This window comes from Heterodontus francisci, chromosome 8 (genome assembly GCF_036365525.1).
Source record: "Heterodontus francisci isolate sHetFra1 chromosome 8, sHetFra1.hap1, whole genome shotgun sequence".
In the NCBI taxonomy this organism is placed as follows: Eukaryota; Metazoa; Chordata; class Chondrichthyes; order Heterodontiformes; family Heterodontidae; genus Heterodontus; species Heterodontus francisci.
In genome coordinates, this window is record NC_090378.1 from 41232698 (window position 1) to 41246199 (window position 13502).

General features: G+C 42.1%; 1 long non-coding RNA gene across 1 annotated transcript; it reads left to right on the forward strand.

Moving 5' to 3' along the window:
* Positions 1–499: 499 nt before the first annotated feature.
* LOC137372514 (uncharacterized) lies at positions 500–8288 on the forward strand. The gene is made up of 3 exons (XR_010975440.1): positions 500–568; positions 2262–2316; positions 7149–8288. It is a non-coding gene; the product is annotated as an uncharacterized lncRNA (long non-coding RNA).
* Positions 8289–13502: the final 5214 nt, after the last annotated feature.

The window sequence follows — 13502 nt, forward strand, 5'->3', positions numbered from 1 at the left end:
GTTCTACAGGTTCCAATAGCCTAGGGCACTTCTGGGTGGCTTTCTTGTGTGTTTTCCAAAGGCTTCAGCTCACCAATTGTGGGGAGACAGTGCCTAATGCACAGCACCAAAGGTCACATTATTCTTTTGTCTTGGTGTCAGAGGAGGAAAGCAATATATGAAACTAATTAGAGATATCCATATATTTGGGGAAGGGCTAACTTAACCAGTTCCTGGCAGTGACGTTGTTCCTTGTATTCATTAGTTATTTTGCTCAGAAATTACTTCTAACTTTAAAATATGAATACATACAAATTTGCAGATTGAGAGGAGAAGGTAATATTAAATTTGGGTGAATAGTGTGTCCTGGCATAATGCTGCTGGAACCTTAACACATTGAGGCTACACATGCCTGCAGCCAAATGATAAGGCCTTGGGGGGTACAGTTATGGGAAGTCAACTCATTTAAATAATTTTGCGACATATCTTAATGGAGGATGCACTATGCGTGCCTGAATTCCAAGTCTAATGAACGCCACCACATTTTGGAGGTGGGAGGGACAGCAGGATGCATTATCGAACCAGAGAGGTCAATTTTCACTTCCATCACTTGCTGTTAATTGGACAGGAGCCTTACTGGCTCATTAACACAAACAAAGAGATCAGTGAAAACTTGAGAGGGGCCTACCGGTAGGTGCCTGCAGCATGCACATATCTCAGGTGGTAGGCCCCATTTACTATGCAAATTGGGGTCTTTGTTAGGTTGGAACTGGTTGGAACATATGCTGTGCATGCTTCAACCAATTCTATGATTCAGGGAGCCAAAAAGACCCAGGTAGATCAAATTTTGGATTATATTTGTGCTCATCCGGGCCCCACAAAAATAATCTGAGATGATGCTGGTCTGAGAACCTGACCCTCTATGATCACTACCCCAACACCGCAAATATCTTGCGGCTGACCAGCTAGCCTGATATTGGGAGGCCCTAATCTGGTGAGCTGCATGGGGATACCAGTTTGATGCCTCACAGTTCGTCAACCAGACAATAATGAGGCCAGTGCCTGAATCATGGTAGAGTTCGCCAAGGATATGGGCAATTGGTCTGTCTTCCAAAAGTCTAAACTCAATCCACAGGAAATTTTTTCGTGGTCATTCACAGAGTGAGCTGGTGAATTTTATTTATAAATTGCGCCAACCAATGGAAAAGTACTTAGAATGCAAAATGGCAGGAAATCTTTTTTATGTTGCGTGGTAACTGAAATTCCTTTTTGTATTAAAAACAATGTTGAAAAATGACGTAAATAACTATACATAAGAGGTTACCCTGTGCTGGAAACAGGGGTAGAAATTCGACCTCATTGTGCCTGTTTAAGGTCAGAAAACAGACGCAACAAGGCCTTACTTAAATAGAACCAGCGAGCTGCTTGCTCCCAAGGGGGGTATCCTGAAGCACCCCTACAGATTCAGACCAGCACAGATGCTTGAATGGCAGCCGGAAAGGGGGATTCACATTTGCAAGGGAGAGGGCAGGAAGGGGCTGAGACGGGGGAAGGAGCCCAGGGTGGCAACCACTCAGATTATTTTTTGGGGCCTGCTAGAGCACTCCTGCTCCTTCTGCTCCAAAAACTAATTTAAAATGCACTTTTTTGGTAACAGTATATAAGGTGCATGCTGCATCAGGTTCTCTCGCAAAAATGGCAATTGGGGTCCTTTGTGATTGTGGTCATTGTTTGCGCTAAGTTGGAAATTACAGGATATTGGCCCAGCAGCAGCAACAACAACAAAGGAACGGTGCTGTATGTCCAAGTTAATATAGGGAGCTTGGAGATGATGGAGTTCACCCAATATTGCTGCTCCTGTCCTGCTCAGTGAGGGAGACTGGAAGAGAAGGAATAATTTGCAGAGCAAAAGTAACACTTAAATACAAATCAATAACAGCTGGGACTTGAGAGTGCTCCACTGAGAGTCACAACTGGTCAATGAAGGGATTAAGCAAACCAGATTTAATTGATCAGAGATTTAAAATAATTAAAACGTTCTAAAGGAATAAGCTTCACAAATGCCAGGACTCAAATATATTGGTTCTGACAAACAAATTACCCAGTCATTATTACAGCTTTTGCCACTGGGATTCCTGGCTATTTTGTCTTGCTCACACTCCATTTTTTGATCTAATGTTAAGAGTAATTGGGTTTAATATTGTTTCCACTTGAGTTACACTTGCTTTATTTCCTCCTCTTGTTCACTTTGTGTAATCATAAATGGTTTATTTTCTTTATAGATCTGTGTGTAGGCTCGTCTGTGGAAGTTGGGAGGGGAGCACATGGTGATTAAGGGTAAGAGAATGAGAGCCTGACATATTCACAAACTAGTTCAACAGCTTTTAATATGCTATTGGAGCAAAATAAAGAGTTAATGATGCACTTTTTTTTTTACAAGGATCTGCTTTTTATAAAGGTGATTATAAATGTGACCAAATCAAAATATTTGTCTTGTTTTAACTATCAAATGTGTATTTTTTGTTGCATTTTTGTTTTAAATAGAAAATGAAATTTGTGCATAGAAAAATAAGCTCAAGATACAATGCATATTAACACATTGTTAATGTTGGTTTAGCAGATCAGAATTAGAATCACAAAAGCTGGAAACCGTACATTTTCACAAGAGAATGAAGTTGGCAAATTTACTGACAAGAGAAACAAAGCAATGCTTGACCTTTTATCTATGATTGTAATTGCACAGTTATGCAAAACAAATAATAGCTATTTGATTAAAAGTTTTATATTTGGCAAGTTCTCATTGAGCAGAAAGTGTCCATGGGGCAAAACAAGGAATTTTTTTAGGTTAGATTAGGATTGGCTTAATGCCCCTTGATAATAAAAAAAAACTAAAATCACAACTGGTTAAGCATTAAGTAAAAACCAATTAATCAAAAAACACTATATGTGAACAAAAAACCCAAGAGTTGAAAGCCTGATGGCCCCTCTCCACCGGTGGAAGTGTGGTAGAATGGGACCTATGTTGGCCAAAATCAGGGATATCACCGACATCCCACATTGTATGGTGGGGTCATTGGCATGCTCAGGGTGGATGCATCAGCAGCATTTTCCCTGATGGAAGCCAGAATATCAAAATATTGCCATGTTTCTAATCTAGCAGAGGAAGCATGTAACATAAAAAGAGCTGTACAACTCTTCAGCTCCCAGAAAAATGATTGGACCATCTCTGCAGCAGCAGCAGAAGGCATTTACATAGCACACTTAACATGGAAAAACTTGCCAAGGCATTTTCTGACACATAATCAGAAAAGTGTGGGTGGCGAGCTAAATAAGATATTAAGGAGAGCTGCTTGGTCAAACAAATACATTTTATAGATGGTCTTAAAAAAGAAGAAAGGGAGATGTAGGCGTGGAGAAGTCCAGTTCAGCAAGGGCAGGACTGATGGGTCAGCAGGCTGTCGTGTGGAAAAGGATATGGGCAGCAGAAATTTGGTGATCTAGAGTTTACAGAGCATTAAGAATGGGAGGTCAGCCAGGGAATCATTGAAATAATCATGTCTGGAGGTGAAAAAGGCATGGATGAGAGTTTCAGCAGCAGATGAGCTGAGGCAAGGATAGTGGCAAGTAGTTATAGGGAGATGAAAATAGGTGGTCTTTGTGATGCAGAGGATATAAGAACATAAGAAATAGGAGCAGGAGTAGGCCATACACCCTTATACCTCCTCCACCATTCAATAAGATTATGGCTACATTTTACATCTACCCACTATCCTGCCCAATCTCCATATCCCTAGATTTGCTGAGTGCCCCAATATCTATCGAACCCTGTCTTGAATGTATGAACAATTGAGCATTCACAGCTCTCTGGGATAGAGAATTCCAAAGATTCGCAACACTTTGGGTGAAAATATTTCTCCTTATCTCACTCTTAAATGGCTGACCCCTCATCCTGAGACTGTGTTCCTTAGTTCTAGACTCTCAAGTCAGAGGAAACAGTTCTCAGCATCTACCCTGTCAAGCCCTCAAACAGTTTTATATGTTTCAATGCGATCACCTCTCATTCTTCCAAGCTCCAGAGAATATAGGCCCATTTTACTCCATCTGTCCTTGGAGGACAGCCCTCTCATCCCAGGAATCAATCTAGTGAACCTCTTTGTACCTCCTTTAAAGCAAGTATATCCATACTTAGGTAAGGAGAACAAAACTGTACACAATACTCCAGGTGTGGCCTCACTAAAGTCCTATATAATTGCAGCAAGAATTCCTTACTCTTATACTCCACACCCTTCGCAATAAAGGCCAACATACCAACTTCCCTCCTAATTGATTGCTGTACCTGTATCCAAGTTTGCGAACAATACAAAGCTAGATGGGAAAGTAAGATGTGAGGAGGATGTAAGGAGACTATAAAGGTATATAAATCAGCTAAGTGAGTGGATAAGAAGGTGGCAGAGGGAGTATAATGTGGGGGAAATTATCCACTTTGGTAGGAAGAATGAAAAAGTAGATTTTTTTTTAACAGGTGAGAGACAAATGTTAGGATTTAGAGGGGTTTGTGTGTCCTTGTGCACAAGTCACAGAAAATTAACATGCAGATACAGCGAGTGATTAGGAAGGAAAATGGCATGTTAGCCTTTATTGCAAGGGGGTTGGAGTATAAGAGTTATGTTTCCTACCTTCCAATCCATGGGGACCAGTCTAGAATCAAGGAAATTATGGACTATCAAATAAAGGCATTAACTATCTTTGTAACCACCTCTTTTAAAAATTTTAGGATGTAGACCAGCAGGTTCAGGGGATTTGTCTACTTTTAATCACATTAATTTCTCCAGTATTTTTTTCTTTGAGAAATTTAAAGTAATTATATTAGCACTCATATTAGATCCATGGTTTCCCATACTTTCAGATGTATTCTGTGTGTCTTCTGCTGTGAAGACAGACACAAGTGGTTGGATTTTTATTCCAGGGTCGGGAATCCAACAACTGGAGTATTTCAGACTGCGGATCCCATGCTTCAGCAGCGTTGCTCCTGGGACGCGATTTTGAAATACAAATGCCCTAATTGGGCTGAGTGCCTCCAGGAGGCAGGAGTCTAGGGCCAGCGGCAATGGCAGGTGGCAGCCATGCGGGGGATTTCCGCTGCCTTGTCGTGGAGTGCAGGCAGCTCATGAAAGGGTCCGGATGGTGACACGGATGGAAAGTAGCCATGGAGGCCAAGTGGAGGTACAGCACTCAACCCGGAGCTAGTCGGCCCCTCAAATTTATTTCCCACACTTTCTGATAAAGTTTATTTGGCTGCACAGTGATCCTAACGTGCACCAGACTGGTTGGGATCACCAAAATCAGAATTGAAAATTGCCTTCTCGAATACCCTGGACCCCTAACAAGCTCCTAAAGGAGCTTATTGGGCCATTAATTGGAGGTGAGTGGTTTCCCCATTGCCTTCCCAACTCCCGCCCACACATTGAAAATTGTGGACTGTTGGGTTCTGGAGGCGACCTCCAGGACCACGGTTTTCAAATTGCGATCGCTCCAGTTCCCGACTCCATGGCTCTTTGAAGATCCCACCCAAAATATTCATTTAACATCTCTGCCATTTCCTTATTGCTGATTATTATTTTTGCTGTCTCTGCCTCTAAGGGACTCACATTTACTTTCATTAATCTCTTCCTTTTTACATACATGTAAAGGCTCTTACAATTTATTTTTATATATCTTGCTAGCTTACTGTCATATTCTATTTTCATCCTCCTTTTTAGCAATTTCTTGGTCATCCTTTGATTATTTACAAAACCCTCCCAATCCTCAGGCTGTCTACTCATTTTGGCAACATTGTAAGCCTATTCTTTTAATCTAATACTATCCTTCCCTTCTCTAGTTAGCTCCAATTTTTTTCCTAGTTTTCCAGTGGAGATTTTATTCCTCAAAGAAATGCGTATTCATTGAAAATTATGAACTATTTCTTTAAATGTTTGCTATTGCTTATGTATCATATCTGTTAATCTAGTTTCCCAATCTACCTCAACTTGCCTCTCATATCTCTATGATTGGCTTTATTTAAATTTAAGATACTAGATTCAGATTTAACCATATCACTCTCAAACTTAATGTGAAATCTTATCCTATTATGATCACTCTTACCGAGAGGATCCTTTTCTATAAGATTACTAATTAACCCTGTCTCATATATAATGCTAGATAAAATAGCCTGTTGCCTATTTAGTTCCTTAACATATTGTTCTGGAAAATGGTCTCAAATGCATTCCATGAACTTGTCTTCCAAGCTACTTTTGCCAATTTGGCTTGGCCAGTTTATATGAAAATTAAAGTCCCCCAGGATTATTGCACAATCCTTGTTACATACTCCATATAGGTGTTGGAAGCTCAGTCCAGAGTGGAATAGGATGCTGAGATTACAATCAATCTGGTTCAACCTGGAAGACAGGTCAGGGAAGAATCAATTACATTTTCCCTCAGACATTTTGCAGCCATTGGTAGGTATACCTACATATACCTGCTGTTATCAGATGTGGATTTTGTTGGGTTTATTGGGTGGTGTGTAGATGCCATTTCCCACAGAAGTCCAGGAACTTTCTCAGACATGCCCAATTGAGGTAATGGGAGTGAATAAGAAATTTGCTGGAATTTTCCTGATTTCCTCTCCAAAGAACAGAATCCCTGCAGAAACAGGTTTTGCCCTATTCTGCCGCACCCCACCCAAGTTCCACTAGCAATGCATACTGCTCCAAAGTGGAATTTTAGACTTGCTAGGTATTAGGAAGAGGTTTACAAACTCACTTTAGGTTTCTGCCTACACTCCCCTGAATTTGAACCCAGGCTTAGTGGTAAAAGAAGTGTGGTAGCTCACTGTGCCACCCTTTCTGGCTGTGGTAGATATTAGCCAGCAATTCATGGGCGTTTCTTTCATAGTATAGAAATAATCATTTTCATGTGACAAACAAACAAAAGAAAAAAAAATCAGAAAGCATACTGCATGCTAGGCAGATATTAAAAAATTAGTCATACTATGCTTGACTGCAGTGGATTATCTAATGAACAATCACATGCAGGTATGCGTTACTTGTGATTAATTCATGCCAACAGTTTAATGATGCCAAGATAAAAATAATGAATTGCATTAAGTCTTTTTCCTTTATTTTCTTCTTTAGGTACTGCAAGAAAGAAGATTACTGAGGGGTATGAAACCAAGAAATGAGTAGTCTGCATTTTGGAATTCCAGTGTGCTGTGCCATCAGAGCTGGGATACACGCTTACACATATGGTGAAGTCTTGATCAGAGCTTGTGCTGCCAAGGGAGTTACTGAGTTGGAGTACATTATTGTCCTGTCCACAGGTATTAGTCTGGTGTATAATACAAAGACATTTAGAAAAGGTCGAGGGAGAAAGGGAAACATGTAAAGTTAAAAATAAATATATAAATTGGCATTAAGCAACCAAAAGCCAATGTCAGCAAACTTGAAAGTAAGCCTCTACATAGCCACTAGTAAAGGCATGAACACTATCTCAACTTAAAAGAGTGACATGTTCAATCCATTTTTAACACGAATTTAATATCCAAATGAAAGTTCCATTCTTTTAATATGCAATACAGAGCATTTTTATGGTTGAGTCATTTGGAAATTGATCCCTGATTCAGCTTGCCCTGCCTTCCTCCACCTAGTCTCCAGGCCAGGTGCAGCAAAATACATAATTTTGAGCCTCATGTTCAGGACAGTGGGATCGAGAATGTTCTGCCTGAAAAGGGCATCTTCAGCATGCTTACACCAGCGCACATGCGAAGCAGCAGCTCTGATGCTCCACTTATGCTTAGTTTCTAAAACGTTAAAAAGTAGCTGGTGGTTCAACTGGATAAGAACCCAATCGAGTTTTCTTGTTAGCATGAGCTTAGATTTCTACTGAACTGGCTTTTTTCATGCTTTATTTTCTTGGAAACTTAAACCACGAGGAGAGCCAAGTTCTCATTTTGCCAAGGAGTTCTGTGATGACACAGCAATACTAGCTTTTAGGGGTTGGTTTGGATGAAACTGGGCTGAAGAAAACTAAGTACATAAACCTTTGCTGTCTCAGTGATATTGAATATCTGGCAGACTATACAAAAAGGATAACTGAAATAGCAACAGTTTGGTTGCTGCTTTTGTGTCAGTTATGTCAATGGAGCTTCTATTGCTACATTTTGAATAATGATTGAAGAGTATTGCCATCATTGCAACCTGTTTCATAAGATGCATTACTGCATTTGTGTCAGTGTGCCATGATGTTATTATGCTGCTGATCCTATCAACCATCAAAAACATCTCTTAAGAATCTCTATAAATAGAATGAATTTGTTTTTATATTGTACCTTTCATTCCCCCAGATCATTGAAAAACCAGCTAATAAATTACTTTTTGAAAGTCATTGTTGTTTTTTTAGGCAACACAGCAGACAATTATCACATCATAAGGTCCTACAAACAGTAGACGAGACAAACGACCCAGCTAGACACATAAAAAGATATTAAGCCCCTTAATTATGAAAATTAGGGGAAGATCGACTGTCGAAAGGCAACGTCCTCAAAAGTTGTTGGGTATCAGACCTGCTCCATTCAGGATTTCTCAGCAGCCTCAATGATAGTTAGGTAGAATTATAATTTTCTTCTTGAATGGGGCTGAGTCATATTGATAAGGCAGTATTACCAAGAATTTTAATTTGCATTGAACTTTTACATCACCTGACCAGGAAAAGGTTGTTACAAAACGCGCTTACAAAAAGTATGAAGTAGAAAGAAAATGACAGTTTTAATGACTCACAACTCTCACCGTTATGAACACTAAATTCACCATAAAACACCTAACCCTCTCCCTTCTGCGCCCCTACCAAACACCAACACCACCAACCCCAATCTGACCACTATCACCCTCACCATTCTGTATTGTCATAGGTGTGACCCTATGGGAAGTTAAATTACTTGTCAAAATTGTAGAATTAAAAGATTTCCTCCTGGATATTTGGCTAGTGCTAACAGTGTAAATGGAAACACTGGTACTTCCTCAAAGAACTCTAATAACTTAGTCAAACACGATTTCCCTTTCACAAAACCACGTTGACTCAGCCTGATCACATTATGATTATCTGAATGACCTGCTATAACCTCCTTAACAATGGATTCTAGCATTTTCCTATGACCGATGTTAGGTCCTATTGTTTCCTGCTTTCTGTCTCCCTCCTTTCTTGAATAGAGGTATTACATTAACTATTTTCTAATCTGATGGAACCTTTCCAGAATCTAGGAAATTTTGGAAGATCACAACTAAAGTATCTTCTGTCTCTGCAGCTACTTCTTTTAACATTCTAGGATGCAGGCTATCAAGTCCTGGAGACATGTCAGCCTTTAGCTCTAATAGTTTTCCCAGTACCTTTTCCCTGGTAATTGCAATTGTTTTAAGTTCTTCCCTCACTTTTACGCCTTGTTTTTCAAGTATCTTTGGAATGTTTTTTGTGTCTTCTACAGTGAAGACCGACACAAAATATCTGTTCAACGGTTCTGCCATTTCCTTGTTACCCACAATTATTCCCCAGACACATTCTCTACAGGACCAACGCTCCCTTGAGTTACTCTTTTCCTTTTTAATTTAATTTTATTCATTTTAATTTAAATCTCTTCTGTCCCCCCGCCAAAGTCTTCACATCCTTTGACAGGTGTGGTGCCCAGGATTCGACACAATACTCCAGCAGGGGCCAAACTAGATTTATATATGTTTATATCGCACATGCGCGAATTAGCCCTGGCAAGTCGGGTGCTGAAGTAGGCTGCACATACACAGCACCATACTGACAGCTAGGGTCCATTCTGCGTATGTGCAAAGCTGAGAGCGCTCTGATGATGTCGTTGCTGGGCTGTGTTGTCAGGGGTCACTTTGTGTTTTTTATTCTTTCATGGGATGTCAGTGTCATTGGCTAGGCCAGCATTTGTTGCCTATCCCTAATTGCCCTTCAGAAGGTGGTAGTGAGCTGCCTACTTGAACCACCGCAGTCCATTTGGTGCAGTTACACCCACAGTGCTGTTAGGAAGAGAGTTGCAGGATTTTGATCCAGCAGCAGTGAAGGAACAACGATATAGCTCCAAGTCAGGATGGTGTGTGGCTTGGAGGGGAACTAACAGGTGGTGGTGTTCCCATGCATCTGCTGCCATTGCCTTTTTAGGTGGTAGATGCCATGGGTTTGGAAGCTACTGTCGAAGGAGCCTTGGTGAGTTGCTGCAGTGCATCGTGTAAACTGTACACAATTTGTTTCGGTGGAGGGAGTGAATGTTTTAGGTAGTGGATAGGGTACTGATCAAGTGGACTGCTTTGTCCTGGATGGTGTTGAGCATCCTGTGTGTTGTTGGAGCTGCACTCATAAAGGCAAGTGGAGAATATTCCATCACTCTCCTGACTTGTGGCTTGTAGATGGTGGACAGGCTTTGGGGAGTCAAGAGGCAAGTTACTCGCTTCAGATTTCCCAGTCTCTAACCTGCTCATGTAGCCACAGAATTTATATGGTTGGTCCAGTTCAGTTTCTGGTCAACGATAACCGCTAGGATGTTGATACTGGGGGATTCAGTGATGATCATGCCATTGAATGTCAAGCAGAGGTGATTATATTCTCTCTTGTTGGAGATCATCATTGCCTGGCACTTGTGTAGTGCGAATGTTACTTGCCACTTATCAGCCCAAGCCTGAATGTTGTCCAGGTCTTGCTGCATATGGGCATAGACTGCTTCATTATCTGAGGAGTTGCGAAAGGTACTGAATATTGTGCAATCATCAGTGAACATCCCCACAGCTGGCCTTATGATGGATGGAAGGCCATTGATGAAGCAGCTGAAGATGGTTGGGCCGAGGATGCTATCCTGAGGAATTCCTGCAGCGATGTCCTGAAGCTGAGGTTATTGTCCTCCAACAACCACAACCATCTTCCTTTGTGGTAGGTATGACTCCAACCAGTGGAGAGTTTTGCCCCTGATTCCCATTGACTTCAATTTTCCCAGGGCTCCTTGATGCCACACTTGGTCAAATGATGCCTTGATATCAAAGGCAGTCACTGTCACCTCCCCTCTTGAGTTCAACGTTTATGTCCATATTTGAACCAAGGCTGTAGTGAGGCCTGGAGCCAAGTGACCCTGATGGTACCCAAACTGAACATCAATGAGCAGGTTATTGCTGAGTAAGTACGGCTTGATAGCACAGTCGATGACACCATCCATCACTTTACTGATGATCAAGAGTAGACTGATGGGGCAGTAATTGGTCGTATTGGATTTGTCCTGCTTTTTGGGTACAGGACATACTTGGGCAGATTTCCACATTGTCGGGTAGATGCCAGTGTTGTAGCTGTACTGGAACAGCTTGGTTCGGGGCGCAGCTAGTTCTGGAGCACGAGTCTTCAATACTATTGCCGGAATGTTGTCAGGACCCATAGCCTTTGCAGTATCCAGTGCCTTCAGCCATTTTGTGATATCACGAGGAATGAATCGCATTGGCTAAAGATTGGCATCTGTGATGTTGGGGACTTCAAGAGGAGGCAAAGATGGGTCATCCACTTGGCACTTCTGGCTGAAGATAGATGCAAATGCTTCTGCCTTGTCTTTTGCACTGATGTGCTGGGTTTCCCCATCATTGAGGATGGGGATATTTGTGGAGCCTCCTCCTCCTGTTAGTTGTTTAATTGTCTACCACCATTCATGACTGGATGTGGCAGGACTGCAGAGATTTGATCTGATCCGTTGATTGTGGGATTGCTTAGCTCTGTCTATTGCATGTTGCTTCTGCTGTTTGGAATGCAAGTAGTCCTGTGCGTAGCTTCACTGGGTTGACACCTCATTTTTAGTTATGTCTGGTATTGCTTCTGGCATGCCCTCCTGCACTCTTTATGGAACCAGGATCGATCCCTTGGCTTGATGGTAATGGTAGAGTGAGGGATGTGCTGGACCATGAGGTTACAGATTGTGTTTGAATATAATGCTGCTGCTGCCGATGGCCCATAGCACCACATGGATGTCCAGTTTTGAGCTGCTAGATCTGTTCATATTTGAACCAAGGCTGTAATGAGGTCTGGAGCCAAATGGCCCTGATGGTACCCAAACTGAGTATCAATGAGCAGGTTATTGCTGAGTAAATGCGGCTTGATAGCACAATCGATGACACCATCCATCACTTTACTGATGATCGAGAGTAGACTGGTGTTGCTTCTGGCTTTCCCTCCTGCACTCTTTATTGAACCAGGATTGATCCCTTGGCTTGATGGTAATGGTAGAGTGAGGGATGTGCCAGACCATTTAGCAAGGTGGTAATGCCACAACAACACCATGGAGGATATGTTCAGTGTGAAGATGGGACTTGGCCTTCACAAGGACAGTGCGGTGGTCACTCCTACCAATACTGTCATGGACAGATGCGTCTGTGACAGGTAGATCAGTGAGGACAAGGTGTGGTAGGTTTTCCCTTTTGTTGGTTCCCTCACCACCTGCTGCAGGTCCAGTCTGGCAGATATGTCCTTCAGGACTCTGCCAGCCCGGTCAGTAGTGGTGCTACTGAACCACTCTTGGTGATGGCCATTGAAGTCCCTCACCCAGAATACAGTCTGTGCCCTTGCCACCCTCAGTGCTTCCTCCAAGTGGTGTTCAACATGGAGGAGTACTGATTCATCAGCTGGGGGAGGGCAGTAGGTGGTAATCAGCAGGAGGTTTCCTTGTCCATGTTTGACCTGATGGCATGAGACTTCATGTGGTCCGGATTCAATGTTGAGGACTCCCAGGGCAATTCCCTCCCAACTGTATACCACTGTACCGGCACCTCCAGTGGGTCTGTCTTGTCGGTGGGACATGACATACCCAGGGATGGTGATGGCTATGTCCAGGACATTGGCTGTAAGGTACATTTCTGTGAGTATGACTATATTAGGCTGTTGTTTGGCTAATCAGTGGGAAATGTCTCCCAATTTTGGCACAAGCCCCAGATGTTAGGAAGGAGGACTTTGCAGGGCTGGGTGTGCCGTTGTTGTTTTCGCTGCCTAAGTCAATGCCAGGTGATCCATCCAGTTTTATTCCTTTTTGTCTTTTCTGTCGGTGGTTTGGTACAACTGAGGGACTAGGGCTGCCAGGCCATTTCAGAGGACAGCTTAAGAGTCAAAAACATTTCTGTGGATCTGGAGTCACACGTAGATCAAACCAGGTAAGAATGGCAGATTTCCTTCCCTAAAGGACATTAGCGAACCAGATGGATTTTTACAACAATCAGTGAAAGTTTCATGGCACCCATTACTGAGACTAGCTTTAAATTCCAGATTTTTGTTAATTAATTGAATTTAAATTCCACCAGCTGCCATGGTGGGATTTGAACTCAGATCCCCAGGGCATTAGCCTCGGCTTCTGGATTACTTGCACCCCTTCCTGAACCCACCAATAATTGAAAATCCTGACCTCTGTGTGTACAAAATACAGCAGTGAGCCACTTGTGTATTATAACTTTCAAGACATTTTTAAT